The sequence below is a fragment of the Panthera tigris genome, chromosome B3, assembly GCF_018350195.1.
Source record: "Panthera tigris isolate Pti1 chromosome B3, P.tigris_Pti1_mat1.1, whole genome shotgun sequence".
Lineage (NCBI taxonomy): Eukaryota > Metazoa > Chordata > Mammalia > Carnivora > Felidae > Panthera > Panthera tigris.
Genome location: NC_056665.1, coordinates 119,635,881 through 119,643,836, shown reverse-complemented (window position 1 = coordinate 119,643,836; position 7,956 = coordinate 119,635,881).

The window sequence follows — 7,956 nt, the reverse complement described above, 5'->3', positions numbered from 1 at the left end:
CCATCCACCCATGTGATCAAGGTTAACCTCACCATTGATTAGTCATGTTGATATCACATACTTCCTGATATAGGGTGGAAAGCAAGGGCACTTTGCCTCTGTGGTATACCTCCAGAAAATCCATAACTCGGGTCTAATCATGAGAAAACTTCAGAGAAGCCTAAATCAGAGGACATTCAATAAAATACCTAAAAATGTCAAGGTCGTGGAAAATAAGGAACAACAGAGAAAGCTTCACCGATCACAGGAGACATGGTGCGGTATGGTATCCTGAAACAGAAAAGGGACATTAGTGGAAAACAGGGGGGAATCCAAATAAAGTCTGTAGTTTAGTTCACGGTGTTACACCCTCGTTAATTTCTTAGTTAAGTAACCCAGGGAAATGTTATCTGTAAGAAAGGGTCATTACACCTGCATTTAGAGGTAAGGCTGGAATTCTAGACCACGAACTGCAGGGTGCCACAGATGTGACAGTGGCCAGGGACCAGATACGCCACTGTTTGGAACCAATTCAGAGAGAGGACCCAGGTAAAGGGAGAGAGGCCTGGCTGCAAGCTACTGCCAATGAGGGTGGGCTGTGGAAAGCTGTCTGAGGCCTTCCTAGACCGAGTGATTGCTCAGTGACATTAACAAGCTTCCTGCAAGAAACCACTTGTGTTCCCTCCCTCCGTTCTTACCTCTAGGCAGTCATTCTATGGGAAGCTGTTTCTCTGAAAGGGGCCCGGGTTGTGATCAGAATCTATTGTCAGAGAGACAGACATTTCCTTCTCCCACGCGAATGCCAGGCGGGGGTTGGTGCCAAACGGTCACAGGACCCTCATTTTCTGCAACAGTGATTGCTTTGTGCGAAGGGGGCAAGATGCCAGGGCAACTGCTGGGGAAACTGCCTGCTGCCCAGCATTGCAGGGCCCCAAACGTTTGGGGAATTTCAGACCGAGGCCAGGGGAAGAAAGAGAACTTGACCGCGTGATCCCCGCCATCTCCTGGGAGTACTTGCCAGGGAGAGAATGGTGAGACACTGCTCATTCCTGACGTGCAGATGAAGTGGCAACACCGGTGGCCCGTGAGCAGAGTCCGTCCAGAAGGGACAACGTCTGAAGCTGAGGGTCCTCCAGAAAGCGTCACCGGGTTAGCCGAGCTTTTCGGGTGGAGGGGTTAATTCATTTAACTGCTTAACTTCCGTAATTTGGTTCTGATAGAGATCTTTTTAAAGCTCGTTCGTTACTCGCTCCCCCTGCCTCATTAAGCAGAGCTTACAAAATATAAATTAACTTTTCCTGGGTAGTCGAAGGCGGTCGTGATGAACACCAGTTATGCCATGGGGCTGAGACACAGAAGTGCATTCAGCGTTTGGGACATTTGCTGAATGGGTGGTGATCTCAGCAATGGCCCTGAAAGTTGCTTTTCTAAAAGAATCCCTGACATCAGCTTGTTTTTCCTGCAGAAAAGTGCAATGCGTGTTCCCTCTTCTTCACAAAGGCAAAACAGAACATTGGCCCCAGAAGTTGTGTGACCTTGGCCAAGTGATGTCATCTCTTAGTGGCTCAGATTCTTCATCTATAAAATCAGGAATAATGTCATGAAATTCGATTATGCATGTTTAGAACACGCATGAGAAGCATTAGAACAATGCTAAGAACAGTGTCCACTCATCACGTGAGGAGAATTCAATGTGTTCATTATTCCTATTCGCTGATGAAGACAAGTCCTCAGATCCGGTCTATTCAGTCTATACATCCCTTTTGCTGTGTGCTCACCAACATCAGCTAGCTGATGGGACGCCGCGGCCCTGGACCACCCCTGGCTTCATGTGGCCACCTGTCCTGCTGATTCTAACCAATGCGGCTCACCTCCAGCCCGTGCCTTGTCTAGTACGAAAGGGCAGAAAGAGATTTCCCCGCATCAGGGTCCTCACTGGACCACAGGCCCTCTTGCAATCCATCCTGCGACGTCCCGGAAGGAAGCGCCCTGCAAATGTGCGCTCGGGACAGCGGCAACAGGCTGATTGGCCATTAAACAACTGTGATGTCTGGGAGAGGAACAGAGTCGCAGGTCGGGGCTCTGGGCGCTTTCCCCCTGGATTGGAGGATGGGTGCAGATGGATCTAGAAAGCCCCCTCGGGAAGCAGGGGGAGGGCCCAGGACTTCAGGATTTGCGGGCACTAGTTTTGGGTGGGGGGGGCGGTGCTTGGAGCGGGTCAGAGCAGTCGGGGTACCGGCTGGCCAGCCCCGATCACGATCACCCTTTCCACCAAAGACCTCGAGAAACACATTCTCGGGCCTCGACGTTCGTCTTCCCACCGGGGATTTCACTCGCAGCGCTCCCAGCTGGGAGGAAGTCGGGCAGGACCGCACCCTCGGCAGCCTCGCCCTGCGCCCTGCGCCTTGCGCCCCGGGCCGGGCCCTGCCCCCGCCCCGGAGGCTCCTCCACTCTCCCCGCCATTCACCGATTTACCGAACCCCGAGGACCCGCTGCTTCCCCAGGTCATCCCCGCGCTGCCCCCGCCGCCCAGCAGGGGTGCGGGTAGGCAAAACCGGGGAGGCTGCTCTCCGCCCGCTACAGGGCGCAGGAGCGCGGTTCCCACCCGACCCTGGGCACAGGCCGGAGCCCCGCGCAGACCCAAGACTGGGGAGACTGGTGCCCCGCAGTACTCCTCCCACGCGAGGATCAACCCCTGCATTTCTGCGGCCTTCCGAGTTCTCCCCTGCTTTGGCGGATGCCATCCTGCAGACGCACCCGCACCCCCCCCCGCACCCCACCCCCACCCCCCCGCACCTGCCCGACTCTGCCAAGGTCTGGAAGGAGCTTGCCCTACCCTCACTGCCGGAGCCCTGCCCCTCTGTGTTTGGTACCGCCCTCTTTCCTTGTAAATACGGCCGAGCCTGCATACCTGCCCCTACCCTCACTCCACCAACAGTAACTCAATGAAGGGGTGAGCAGGGGGCCAGGCAGGTTTGGGGGCGCCCCTCTCCTGGAAACCTGCGATCATTTTTGCCCTCCCCTTCCTCTTTTTCTTTCTCAAGATCAGTCCCTCTGCTCCCACCTCCTTCGGTCTCCGTTCCCTGCCCTATCCCTTCTTCTGGCTTGCTCTCCTTTGGCTGGCTGCCTGCTGCCTGCCAGAAACGCCCAGGAGAGCTGAGAGGGCTCCCTTGGTCCCCCCAGAGCTTCTCCTGGCCTTCAGTCTAGCTCCTTCTCCACTTGGCTTGGCCCATGTGGTCTTTTTTTTTTTTTTTTTTTTAATGTTTTTATTTATTTTTGAGACAGAGAGAGAGCATGAGCAGGGGAGGGGCAGAGAGAGAGGGAGACACAGAATCTGAAGCAGCCTCCAGGCTCCGAGCCGTCTGCACAGAGCCCGATGCAGGGCTCCAACCCATGAACCCTGAGATCACGACCTGAGCCGAAGTCCGATCCTTAACCGACTGAGCCACCCAGGCACCCCAACCCATGCGGTCTTTTTTAAGGAATCTGGTCTAGGGGTGCCTGGGTGGCTCGGTGGGTTAAGCATCAGACTTGATTTGAGCTCAGGTCATGATTTCACGGTTTGTGAGTTGGAGTCCAGGTTGCACAGCCTGCTTGGGATTTTCTCTCCCTCTTTCAGCCTCTCTCTCTCTCTCAAAATAAACAAACAAACTTTTAGAAAGTAAAGGAATCTGGCCTACCCCAACCTGAACATCCAGAACTGCTATCTGAAGTGCACCTCTGAATGGTCATAGGATTTTCTGGCTTTATCAAACATCCCCCCCCCCCAATGTTTTCAAATGTCACCTGATGGGGCACCTGGGTGGCTCAGTTGATTAAGCATCTGACTTCGGCTCAGGTCATGATCTCAGGTCATGATCCCACAGTTCGTGGACTTGAGCCCCTCATTGGGCTCTGTGCTGACAGCTCAGAGCCTGGAGCCTGGAGCCTGCTTCAGATTCTGTGCCCCCTCTTTCTCTGCCCCTCCCCTACTCGCTCGCTGTCTCTCTCTCTCAAAAATGAATAAAAACATTTTAAAAAATTTTTAAATGTCACCTTATGAATTAATGTTCATTTTGTTGGGTATGATAATGATAATGCAGTTCTATTTTTAAGTCACTATCTATTAGAGATATATTTGTTGAAGTATTTCCAGATGAAATGTTCGACGGGAGGGGAGCAAGCTGGTGAGGGCACGGATAAGAGGGAATAACCTCCAGCTGCAGTTTCCTGAGATTCACTGATGGGTCCATGAGGGTTCGTTATATACCCCATTGTCTACTTTCTCCTTCATAGAAAGTTAAAAAAAAAAAAAATAGTGCTCTGGCAATCAAAAGAGAGAGAAATGAGTAAATAAAGAAAGGCAGAATGCTAATAATTCTTGAAGCAGGGTGATGAATACATGTGGGCTCGTAGCATTATTTTCTCTACTTTTTTGATATATTTGAAAACTTTCATGATAAAAAAAAATCTTAAACATTTGAAAAGATGTCATCATGGACACTTCAACTGTGTAAATCTGCCTCCTGCCCTTAGCATGCACTGCCTGCATGTTGGCAACAGGTGTTTCCTCAAAGTCTTCGTGGATCTGCTGCCTTCTCTCTCAGATGAGCACACTGAAATGCTCCAGAAAATGCCCCAAGGACTTCCTTGGCTGGGCAGTGCTGCTTTTATATCTCCATGGCTTTGCACATGCTGTTCCTTCCATCTGAACCACCCTTTCCTGACCCACCTACCTCTTACTTAGCCTTGGCCCCTCTTCTGTCAAGCTTTCTATGATGTTCCCAGGCTTTGAGCCCCTACTGAACCTTGTACATGCCTCTGTGTTATACCATTTACCTTGAATTCCAATATTCGCTTATATGCCTGGCTTAGACTTTTAGACTTTTAGGTACTCAAGAGCAGAGATTTTTTTTTTTATGTTTATTTATTCATTTTGAGAGAGAGAGAGAGAGAGTATGTGAGCAGGGGAGGGGGGAAGAGAGAGGGAGAGAGAGAATCCCAAGCAGACTCCAAGCTATCACCAAAGGGCCCAACATGAAGTCAGTCCCATGAGCTGTGAGATCATGACCTGAGCCAAAATCAAGAGTTGGACACTTACCCGACTGAGGCGCCCAAGCGCTCCAAGAACAGAGATCATTCTTTATTCGACGTTCCATCAACATGACTTCAAATACCATCTGTATACTCATGACTCCCAAATTATTTTCATGAGCCAGATTCTCTTAAGCACCAAAGCCATAGATGCAAGTCCAGATGCCCCCTGAACTTCTCCCCTTGGAGGTACTAGGCCCCCAAAATTCAGTGAATCCCAAACTGAACATGTTCTCTTGCCCCAAAACTTACTCCTCCTGTTATCCCTAGCAGGTGGACAGGGCCACTCTCCATCAGTCACTGAACCCACACATCTGAACTTCGCCCTGTACCTCTCCTCCCCTTCACCTCCACACCTGGCCAACTTCCGTTTTTCTATCAGGCTTAGCTTAATCGTCACTTCCTCCTTGAACCTCCAAGTCTAGGTACGGGACTCTTACTGAGAACTTCTTTACCACCCTATGAAATGGCACTTGGCGCCGAATGTTAGTTGCCTCGTCTTCCCCACCGGCCGGTGAAGCTAGGGCCCATGCCTGTCTTGGCCACAGCCATCTCCCCAGCACCTGACGCAGGGCTCGCATGTAGGACATTTAACCCATATTCACCCAGTAGTAAACTTTGTATTCATGGGACCTAGCACATAGCTCAAAAAATATTTGTCGAATGAATGAATGAATGAATGAATGATTTTACAGCCCCTAAAATCAAACAAGCAAAAGAATTGGGTTCTAAAAAGCAGCCCGTGGCTGCTCCTGAGTGGCTCAGTCAATTAAGCATCCGACTCTTGACTTCAGCTCAGGTCATGGTCTCATGGTTCATGAGTTTGAGCCCCCACGTCGGGCTCTACACCGACAGCGCTGATATCTGGGAGCCTGCTTAGGATTCTCTGTCTCCCTCTCGCTCTGCCCCTCCCCTGCACGTGCACACGCTCTCTCTCAAAAATAAATAAACACTTCGTAAAAATAAATAAAAAATGAATAAAAAGCAGCCCAATGCTCATAAACAGCATTGAATCATGAAACTATGCTCCCAGGAAACTTTTTTTTAATGTTTATTTTTGAGAGAGAGAGAGAGAGAGAGCAGGTGGGGGAGGGGCAGAGAGAGAGGGACAGAGGATCTGAAGGTGCAACAGAGAGCAGAGAGCCTGACTCGGGGCTCGAACTCACGAAACCACCAGATCATGACCTGAGCCGAAGTTGAGCGCACGCAGGCGCCCCCCCCAGGAAACTTTAGACAGACAAATTAGCACATCGACTCCTCAAGGCTGCCCTACACCAAAGGTCAACTATTTTACTTAAATGAGTCTTTAGGCCCTCTTCTCGTAGTGAACTATTAGAAATAACCGAGGCACTAGGAGGGTGAAATCTCCCCGTTTTAGTGACATACTCAGCTGGGGAAACTAAACACGCATGTTGAAAAATCGAAAGCCAGATCCTGACTCTGCCCCTCCCTCACTTCCTTCATGTTTAACTTTTCCTCCCTATTACCTTCCAGGACCGTAGAGAGACTGGCTGAAGGCTGTAAAACAGAAGCTATGTAAATAAGGGAAGCATCTGAAGCTCCGGTGCCATTTAAGGCCACAGCTGTCCCGCAAAAGCCACGGGGCGCTGCTGTTGAGTCAGGTGGCTGGGAGGGCCGACGAAGGGGGGGCCGAGGGGCCCCTCTCCTTAGCTGTCAGATGCCTGCGGGGGCACTGAGGCCCTTCAGCTTCTCCATTTGTCATTTGCAGCAGGGCCAAATGCTCGGGTCTCTGGGGACCCGGAGAGGCTGCTGTAATTTTTCCCAAGGGTTTCAGCTCAATCTGGGTGAAACCTTGAGAAACCAAGAGGGAAAGAGCCCTCAGTCAGATGCAATTCAAGGCAGCGAAGATTTATCGGGCATGCACATACATGAGTCCTTGGAAGGAATACTAAAGAAGTCTATGTCCCCGATGGTGCCCTCAAGGGGCTGAGCCCCGTGGAAAAAATACAGAGCGAAGCACGTGAGGAAAAAAACCAGGGGACGCAGAGGCAGCATGTCATCAAGTGCCACATTACGCGGTTCAGGCTTTGCAAGGATCAAAGACGCAAAAGAGTAATGTGACCAGGAGAAAGCAAGGAGGGCCTCGTTGTACTATCTGATGTCGGATGCCCGCTCGGGGCCAAGTAGCATATATATTAGCGCTTGGTCTTTACAAACCTCATGAGATAGGCTCCGAGAGGCTAAATAACTTGCCCAAGGTGACAGCTGGTGAATGGCGGGCCCAGGGTTCTAACTCTAACCTCAAAGCCTGTGTTCCCGACCACCACACATATATGGCCTCAGAAAGGGTACTGTTTATTATGACTGAGACCCTGAGCTGGCACCTTCACACGTACCGTTTTTTTTTTCACCGTCACGCTATCCCGAGGAGGGGAGGTATTACCACTCCCGCCTGACACACGGAAAAACTGAGGCTCACAGAAGTTAATGTGCCCCAGGGAAGGGGGAGGACTGGGAGACCCCGTAATTGCCATGCCATGCAAGCTAATTCAGATAACTTTTGCATATCCATTCTCCACCCCACCCCCACCCCTGATTTTTATTCGAGCCACAAAGATTCTAGAAACACAAAGGCACCATTTTAGGAGTTGGGCACATTCAGATACTGTGGATGATGAGCTGTCTTTCAAATACGAATTGATAAGCAGTCTTTTTGCAGCTCAGTAATCTGCCCCGGGAAGGAAGCACAGCCCCACGGGGACTCACTATCCCACCAGGTCCACACTGGCAAGTATCACCATGAAATATGACGGCTGAGCCTTTGGAAAGCACGCTTTGTATCACGCACTGTTGCAGTTCCTTGACGGTTTCCGACCGCCACCAACTTTTTTGATCGCTTCAAACACCGTCATATCCCCGGGCACAGTGCCAACCCTTCTCTCC